The sequence below is a fragment of the Capra hircus genome, chromosome 3 (assembly GCF_001704415.2).
Source record: "Capra hircus breed San Clemente chromosome 3, ASM170441v1, whole genome shotgun sequence".
Classification (NCBI taxonomy): domain Eukaryota; kingdom Metazoa; phylum Chordata; class Mammalia; order Artiodactyla; family Bovidae; genus Capra; species Capra hircus.
This window is the reverse complement of record NC_030810.1, coordinates 14,823,399-14,831,300: the sequence shown is the minus strand read 5'-3', so window position 1 is coordinate 14,831,300 and position 7,902 is coordinate 14,823,399.

The window sequence follows — 7,902 nt, the reverse complement described above, 5'->3', positions numbered from 1 at the left end:
TCTACCTCCATTGCTTAAACATGATAGCCCTTTCTTGCTTCAAATAGAATAAAAATACTCAACCTGCCTTTTAAGGTCAACTGCTTGCTACTTCTAAAAGCACAGAGTTGTTTGGTAGTTCCCCAATCATGTCCCCACTCCATCACACATTAGTTTTCCTGCCTATGCCTCTGCTCAATCTGTCACCTCTTCCTGAAACTCCATCCCACTTTGACTAAATAGAATTGAGATATAGTATCATCTAGATTTTACTTCCTTGGGTTCCCAAATCACTGCAGACGGTGACTGCAGCCATGAAATTAAAAGATGCTTGGTCCTTGGAAGGAAAGCTATGACAGACCTAGACAGTGTATTAAAAAGCAGAGACATCACTTTGCCAACAAAGGTTCATATAGTCAAAGCTATGGTTTTTCCAGTAGTCACATATGAATGTGAGAATTGGACTATAAAGAAGGCTGAGCGCCAAATAATTGACACTTTTGATTTGTGGTGCTGAAAAAGACTCTTGAGAGTCCCTTGGACTGCAAGGAGATCAAAGCAGTCAATCATAAAGGAAGGGCTGAATATTCATTAGAAGGACTGATGCTGAAGCCGCAGCTCCAATACTTTGGCCACCTGATGCAAAGAGCCACACCACTCATTGGAAAAGACCTGGATGCTGGGGAAAGATTGAAAGCAAAAGGAGTAGGAGGGAGCAGGGATGAAATGGTGAGATAGCATCACCGACTCAATGGACATGAATTTGAGCAAACTCCGGGAGCTAGTAAAGGACAGGGAAGCCTGGAGTGCTTTGACTACACAGACCTTTCTCAGCAAAGTGATACCCCTCTTTTTAATGTTTAGGTTTGTCATAGCTTTCCTTCCAATGAGCAAGCATCCTTCAATTTCGTGGCTGCAGTCACTGTCCGCAGCGATTTTGGAGTCCAAGAAAAGAAAATCTGTCACTGCTTCCACATTTTCCCCTTCTCTTTGCCATGAAGTGATGGGACCAGATGCCATGATCTTAGTTTTTTTATTGTTGCACTTCAAGTTAGCTTTTCCACACTCCTCTTTCACTCCCATCAAGAGGCTCTTTAGTTCTTCACATTTTGCCATTGGAGTAGCATCATCTGCATATCTGATCTTGATTCCAGTTTGTCATTCATCAGACCTGGTGTTTTGCATGGTGTACTCTGCATAGTAGTTAAGCAGGGTGACAATATACTTCCTTGTATATTTGGCACTCCTTTCCCAATTTGGAACAAGTCAGTTTTTTCATGTCAGATTCTAGCTGTTGCTTCGTGACCTGCATACAGGTTTCTCAGGAGACGGGTAAGGTGGTCTAGTGTGTGTGTGCTAAGTTGCTTCAGTCATGTCTGGCTCTTTGTGACCCAGTGGACTGTAGCCTGCAGGCTTCTCTGTCCATGGAACTCTCCAGGCAAGAATACTGGAGTGGGTAGCCATGTCCTCCTCTAAGGATTTTCCTGACTCACGGATCAAACCCTGGTCTCCTACATCTCCTGCATCGTCAGGCAGTTCTCTACCACTAGCACCACTAGGGAAGTCCAAGGTGGTCTGCCACTCCCATCTCTAAGAATTCTCCATAGCTTGTTGTGATCCACACAAAGGTTTTCGCGTAGTCAATGAAGCAGAAGTAACTGTTTTTCTGAAATTTCCTCGCTTTCTCCATGATCCAACGAATGTTGGCAATTCGATCTCTGGTTTCTCTGCCTTTTCTAAAACCAGCTTGAACATCTGGAAGTTCACGGTTCACATATTGCTGAAGCCTGGCTTGGAGAATTTTGAGCATTACTTTGCTAGCGTGCGAGATGAGTACAGCTGTAGTTTGAGCATTCTTTGGCATTGCCTTTCTTTGGGATTGGAATGAAAACTGACCTTTTCCAGTCTTGTGGCGGCTGCTGAGCTTTCCAAATTTGCTGGCATATTGAGTGCAGCACTTTCACAGCATCATCTTTTAGGATTTGAAAGAACTCAACTGGAACTCCATCACCTCCACTAGCTTTGTTCAGTGATGCTTCCTGAGGCTCACTTGACTTCACATTCTAGGATGTCTGGCTCTAGATTAGTGATCACACCATCGTGATTATCTGGGTCATGAAGATCTTTTTTATATAGTTCTTCTGTGTATTCTTGCCACCTCTTCTTAATATCTTCTGCTTCTGTCAGGTCCATACCATTTCTGTCCTTTATTGAGCCCATCTTTGCATGAAATATTCCCTTGGTATCCCTAATTTTCTTGAAGAGATCACTAGTCTTTCCCATTCTATTGTTTTCCTGGATTTCTTTGCATCAGTGAGGAGCTTTCTTATCTCTCCTTGCTATTCTTTGGAACTCTGCATTCAAATGGATATATCTTTCCTTTTCTCCTTTGCCTTTTGCTTCTATCCAAGCACAGACTTGGATAAGATCAGCAATCCTGAACCACAGAGTTTTTGAGAACTAGAGAGGGGACCTGGTTGAATGACTGGATTTACTATCCAACCAGTCCATCCTATAGGAAATCAGTCCTGAATATTCATTGGAAGGACTGACGCTGAAGCTGAAACTCCAGTACTTTGGCCACCTGATGCAAAGAACTGACTCACTAGAAAAGACCCTGACGATGGGAAAGATTGAAGACAGGAGGAAAAGGGGATGACAGAGGATGAGATGGCTGGATGGCATCACCGACTCAATAGAAGGGGCTTCACTGGTGGCTCAGAGGTTAAAGCGTCTGCCTACGATTCGGGAGACAGGGGTTCGATCCCTGGGTCGGGAAGATCCCCTGGAGAAGGAAATGGCAACCCACTCCAGTACTCTTGCCTGGAGAATCCCAGGGATGGAGGAGCCTGGTAGGCTACAGTCCACAGGGTCACAAAGAGTCGGACACAACTAAGAGACTTCACTTCACTTCACTTCATTTGAGTAAACTCCAGGAGTTGGTGATGGACAGGGAGGCCTGGCATGCTGCAGTCCATGGGGTTGCAAAGAGTCAGACATGACTGAACAACTGAACTGAAACTGAAGGTAGCCATGGGTTGTTTAGAGCTTGGAATTTGGGGTATTTTAAAATGTGTGATCCATTTGTGTTAACCATAGTTGAGGTCAGGGGTACTTCTAAGCCATATGCAAAAGGAAGATAATAATGAATATTTCAGCTGTCAGGGTAGATGTGAGAATCTAATGAGAAAAGAGATTCATGTAAAGTGCAAATATGGTGCCGGATAGATATTAGATGTTCAATAAATGGCAACTGCTATTACTGCTCTTGCAAAGAAGGCAGGCTTTCTACTTTTCCTTTTTATGCTACTTGACAAATTTACTCTAATAAAGAATTTTTTTAATGACGAAATAAGAACATGATCAAACTATGCACTTTTGGGTGTGGGGGCAGTCTTTGCATGAAATGTTCCCTTGGTATCTTTAATTTTCTTGAAGAGATCTCTAGTCTTCCCCATTCTGTTCTTTTCCTCTATTTCTTTGCATTGATCGCTGAAGAAGGCTTTCTTATCTCTTCTTGCTTTTCTTTGGAACTCTGCATTCAGATGTTTATATCTTTCCTTTTCTCCTTTGCTTTTCACCTCTCTTCTTTTCACAGCTATTTGTAAGGCCTCCCCAGACAGTGATTTTGCTTTTTGCATTTCTTTTTCTTGGGGATGGTCTTGATCCCTGTCTCCTGTACAATGTTACGAACCTCATTCCATAGTTCATCAGGCACTCTATCAGATCTAGGCCCTTAAATCTATTTCTCACTTCCACTGTATAATCATAAGGTCTTTGATTTAGGTCATACCTGAATGGTCTAGTGGTTTTCCCTACTTTCTTCAATTTAAGTCTGAATTTGGTAATAAGGAGTTCATGATCTGAGCCACAGTCAGCTCCTGGTCTTGTTTTTGCTGACTGTATAGAGCTTCTCCATCTTTGGCTGCAAAGAATATAATCAGTCTGATTTCGGTGTTGACCATCTGGTGATGTCCATGTGTAGAGTCTTCTCTTGTGTTGTTAGAAGAGGGTGTTTGCTATGACCAGTGCATTTTCTTGGCAAAATTCTATTAGTCTTTGCCCTGCTTCATTCCGCATTCTAGGGCCAAATTTGCCTGTTACTCCAGGTGTTTCTTGACTTCCTACTTTTGCATTCCAGTCCCCTATAATGAAAAGGACATCTTTTTGGGGTGTTAGTTCTAAAAGGTCTTATAGGTCTTCATAGAACCGTTTAACTTCAGTTTCTTCAGCGTTACTGGTTGGGGCATACTCTTGGATAACTGTGACATTGAATGGTTTGCCTTAGAGACGAACAGAGATCATTCTGTTGTTTTTGAGATTGCATCCAAGTACTGCATTTCGGACTCTTTTTCTGCTTATTGACTATGCCAAAGCCTTTGACTGTGTGGATCACAATCAACTGTGGAAAATTCTGAAAGAGATGAGAATACCAGACCGCCTAACCTGCCTCTTGAGAAATCTGTATGCAGGTCAGGAAGTAACAGTTAGAACTGGACATGGAACAACAGACTGGTTCCAAATAGGAAAAGGAGTACGTCAAGGCTGTATATTGTCACCCTGCTTATTTAACTTATATGCAGAGTACATCATGAGAAACGCTGGACTGGAAGAAACACAAGCTGGAATCAAGAGTGCCGGGAGAAATATCAATCACCTCAGATATGCAGATGACACCACCCTTATGGCAGAAAGTGAAGAGAAGCTAAAAAGCCTCTTGATGAAAGTGAAAGAGGAGAGTGAAAAAGTTGGCTTAAAGGTCAACTTTCAGAAAACGAAGATCATGGCATCCGGTCCTATCACTTCATGGCAAATAGATGGGGAAACAGTGGAAACAGTGTCAAACTTTGTTTTGGGGGGCTCCAAAATCACTGCAGATGGTGACTGCAGCCATGAAATTAAAAGACGCTTACTCCTTGGAAGAAAAGTTATGACCAACCTAGATAGTATATTCAAAAGCAGAGACATTACTTTGCCAACTAAGGTCCGTCTAGTCAAGGCTATGGTTTTTCCAGTAGTCATGTATGGATGTGCGAGTTGGACTGTGAAGAAGGCTGAGGGCCGAAGAATTGATGCTTTTGAGCTGTGGTGTTGGAGAAGACTCTTGAGAGTCCCTTGGACTGCAAGGAGACCCAACCAGTCCATTCTGAAAGAGATCAACCCTGGGATTTCTTTGGAAGGAATGATGCTAAAGCCGAAGCTCCAGTACTTTGACCACCTCATGTGAAGAGTTGACTCATCGGAAAAGGCTCTGATGCTGGGAGGGATTGGGGGCAGGAGGCGATGGGGACGACCGAGGATGAGATGGCTGGATGGCATCACGGACTCGATGGACATGAGTCTGAGTGAACTCCGGGAGATGGTGATGGACAGGGAGGCCTGGCATGCTGCGATTCATGGGGTCGCAAAGAGTCGGACAAGACTGAGCGACTGAACTGAACTGAACTGGGCAGTCTTTGCTCTTTGATTTAATAGCAAAATATAAACTTTCTGTTAATAAATGTGTGTAGTTAAATTTATTTAAATTCATTAATAGGTGGCAATGTGATTATTCTGTGGTTGCCAGTGGCCAGGGGTGAGAGGTAGAGGTAGAAATTGATTGAGAAGGGACATCCAGAACTTTTTAGGGTAACAGAAATTGATTGTCTTTTGATTGCGGTCATTGCATGTGTATATACATGTGTCAAAATTCATCAAACCAATCTAAATGGGTGTTTTATTGTTTGTATACTGTACCTCAGTAGAGCTATGTTTTTTAATTCCAGTGTTTTTATAGGCCTTATTATTTTAATAGTTATCCCCTTTAAATTAATTTCATAACTGAATTTGGCATTTATTATTTTTATTATTCGTTAATTTTTATATTTGATATTAAATAATTTACTACAGTTTAGTTTAACTTAGACAATATCAGTAATAGCAATGGAAATGAAATGGTAGGGGACATGCTATTTTTATGCACATATAAAGAACCAAAATTATGACTCTGACTTAGACACAGTGCTGGGCTCTTGGGGTATAAATCGAGATAGACATGGTCCCTGATCTCAAGCAGTAGCTTACTGTCTAAGGAGGGGCACATCCATAGAGAAAGATAATTTTGCCTTTAAAAAATTAAATATTTTTGAATAATTAAAATATGCATTTAGTTTTTAAACATTTGTACTGAATGTTTGTACTAAACATTTGTACTATCTATCAAATATCTATTGATAGATATTAAAAGTGTCCCTCCCTTCCCTGTCTCTCAGTCTCATAATTCTCCTCCTTGAAAGCAACTATCACGAAACAGAGATTACTCTATTCATATACACACATGTTTGTATATAGTATAGATATGATAGCTTTATATATATTAGCTTTACTTTCTCTTTTTTCTAGTTCTTCTCCTTGTTGTTGGTCTTTTAACTGAACAGTCTACTCTGGAGATAATTCCACAACAAACAAATCAAATAGGTAGTTTTCAATACAAGAAGTGATGACAAATTGAAATTATAATGGGGGTAATCACAGTTCAGGCATACCAAAATAGAGTGAGATGGCCATGGAGGATCTGGTCTCAGACACCTCTTTGCACCACTGAGAACTGGAACTTTCTTTGAACTGTAGCAGGCCCAAGGACACCATCAGCTGTATTCAGAACACCTGCCACCTGCCACTTTATGATCTCAAGTTCTGTCCTTGTAACTGTACAACCATTTCAACCCCAAGAAATCCTTACTTAGCATGCACCCTTACTTTTAGCCAGCTCCAACTACAACTCTTGATAAACAATTCATGTAACTAACTGTAACCTTGCAGCTTTTGCCTTTATAAGCCCCCCTCATTTTGTAGTCCGTTGGAACACACTTCAAGTGCTTCTTGAATTTGTGTTTCCTGGGCTGCAATCCTAACAAACCACAAATAAACACCCTTTCATTTCAATCAGTTCTTTGTTTCTCAAATTCTGGTTAACAGAAGATGAAAATAATGGTAGAGGAATGAGAAGAATTCCATGGGTGTACAAATTACTGGCTAACTAGGTAAAGGTTTCTGGAGGATTGATGAGGCTGCTTCATCTTCTTTATGCGTATTCCAAGATAAAAACACTTGAACTAATTAGTAAAATTAACTCTCTAGTGGTAGACTGTGTGCAACTGTGTGACACTCTCCCAAATTCTGATAGCTGTTTGGAGGGAACAAAAACAGTATGTGAAGGTCAAAGGTAGAGAAACGGTGTGGTATAGAAAGTAAGCCTAGAGAGAGGCACACCTAAGAGCTGGAAGCCCAGAGGTGCAGGGAAGTCTGGAGTTATAGGTGGTGTTTAGGATTAAAAGAAGCTTGTCTGTAGTTCTAACTAGGATTGCCAGATTTAGCAAAGAAAACTGCAGAGCATCCAGTTAGATTTCCAGTTGAGATAAACAATGTTTTAGTAAAAGTATGTCCCAGATCCAAACTTAACAGTATTTTATATGACAAACTACATAAATGAGTCAAGCTGACCACTTGTCACCATGCACTTAAAAAAAAAAATAGGGAAATAAACATTTTTAATGGGAAGAGTATACAAAGAAGGAAATATGGGGAGCTAAGGCAAGATCCTTAGGGAGCTTATGATCCTTAAGGAGCTTTTGGCAGAAAGTAAAGAAGAACTAAGGAGCCTCTTGATGAAAATGAAAGAGGAGAGTGAAAAAGTTGGCTTAATTCTCGACATTCAGAAAAGTAAGATCATGGCATCTGGTCCCATCTCTTCATGGCAAATAGATGGGGAAACAGTGGAAACAGTGGCTGACTTTATTATTTTGGGCTCCAAAATCACTGCAGATGGTGACTGCAGCCATGAAATTAAAGATGCTTACTCCTTGGAAGGAAAGTTATGACCAACCTAGATAGCATATTCAAAAGCAGAGATATTACTTTGTCAACAAAGGTCTGTCTAGTCAA